Below are 2,119 nucleotides of genomic sequence, written 5' to 3' on the forward strand. Positions count from 1 at the left end.
CCTCGGGGCAGATGCAGGGCGGGAGGAAGGGGTCAGGGCTGCACTGCCACAACAAGGATCAGATCCCTCGCAGCTCGCTTGCCATCCACCCCTGACATGCCTACATCTTACAAGTCGAGGTTGTGGGAGTTTTGGGCACTTTGCCCGAGAACATTGCCAACCCCTGCTGTACATGGCTTTGTAAATATAGCAGTACATGACAGATGGAGTTACTAGGAGCAAGTCATGTAACAAGTGATGGTCACCTAGCACTTTCCCGTTGTCACCGTGCTGAACACCCCAGCTCCTGGAAGCACTCCTGTACACTCTGGGACAGCACTTTGATCACCATTCTCAGAGCACACGTGCAACTCACAGTAGCTAAGAGGGAGTCATTTTTATTCATCAGCACTGTGGGGTTTAGGACACACAGCTGAGCAATTTGGAGCACATCTAGGAGAGGCAGTGGCACAGACTAGTCTGTGCATTACAGTAGCTGAGGATCCATAGAGAAGGCTGTTGATACCTCCCTGACTGGCATCACGAAATCACATTTAATACTTGCTCCTAGAGCCAGCCTTAGGGAAAACAGAGCAATGGGTGAACTTGTATTTTGGTGCCCCCTTCCCACTCCAGTGTCCCAGCAAGTCAGTGGTGCTGCTGCAGGCAGAGGCAAGGGTGCGAGATGCCGTCCGGAGGGGAGGCAGAGCAGCACGGTGTGCCAGGCAGGTGGGCAGGCAGGTACTGCGTTGCCTGGCTCAGCTCTTCCTGAGCAGCAGCTGAAAGCTGAGGGCGTGGGGGGGCACTGCTCCTTCTGCCTGGGGCAGGAATTGGCCAAGGCATAGGCTGCTCATGTGTGTATGATGCCCCCCTGACCATGGTACCCTGGGCAGTCACCCACATCGCCCACCCCTAAGGTTGGTTCTGCTTGCTCCCATTAAAGAATTTATAGTAAAGGCTGCTAGTTTTACACTCTACCCAAGTGGACATCAGAGCTGGCAAAGAAGGGCTTGGAAATGAGCATACAGTTTGCAGAGCACCACTGAGTCCTTGAGGGCTTTGCCACGCACAAAGACCCAGCAGCCTCAGTGCACAGGCATCAATACAAGGCTGTTCTTCCTCCGAGATCGTTCTTATTTTGGTCGTCCTCAATCTTGCTGGACCCTCACGTGAGAAATTGCACACACATGGTGTCCTCAGTGAACCTGCTGATGGCTTGTGAAAGCTACACCCAAAACCGAGCCCACTGCAAAGTCTTTGAACCCCTTTCTCTTCCAGTTTTTTCCCTCTTGCCCGCTGCACTGTTTGTGTCTTTTACAAAGCACTTTAATGCAAGGAAAATACCCACAAAGCAAACATTTCGTGTGATGCCAATTAGCCACGATATTCATGCTTGGCCTCTCTCTGCTGCCTGCCATGCCAGATGCTTGTGTCAGAAGGGCGCTTTAGCCTGCACAGTGAGGACGGGAGATGTCACAAGTTGCAGCAAGCTTGCTTCTGCGGAAGGAGCATGGGCAGGTGTCTCCAGTGGAGAAGTGAGGATTTTAGTTGTGGTTCAACCACAGCCCTGCTCTCCGTCCCTCTGGCAATTCACTTCACTGTGGTTGAGTGTGTCCGCCTGCAAAACAGGGGTTGTGATACTTCTGTCTCAGGGAGGCTGTTCTTCAGGACCGTTGGCCGAGCACTTTGAGATCCCTTGTAAGAGGTACTAGGAATATGCGCTGAAAAGTGGGTCTTTATTTACCATCCTGAGAGTTGGCTTGTTGTAATCTGAATGCCTCCCACTCACCCCTGTCATTTCCTTTGTATTGCTTGTTTATTCCTCTCCATTGAAGGCCACGACTTCTCCATGAGACAGAGTATATCTATCACAGTATATCTATGTCTGAGCATCTGCATACAAAAGCAGAGCAATGAGGAAGTATCTGGGCATGAAAATATATTTTCTTCTTTTGTTTTAAGCAATGGTATGAGTAGGAGTAGAAGGATGCTGCTTACACCATTGTAAGAATACAGATTTCCCTCACTTTACACAGGTTCTGCATGTGCAAACTCACTCTTGCGCAATGACCCTTTTAATACCTGTAACCTGGGCAGTACGGTACTCCAAGAGGTACCCCCTCTCCAATTGAAGGGATCA

This window comes from Gavialis gangeticus, unplaced genomic scaffold (genome assembly GCF_001723915.1).
Source record: "Gavialis gangeticus isolate Ggan-Ray unplaced genomic scaffold, GavGan_comp1, whole genome shotgun sequence".
In the NCBI taxonomy this organism is placed as follows: Eukaryota; Metazoa; Chordata; order Crocodylia; family Gavialidae; genus Gavialis; species Gavialis gangeticus.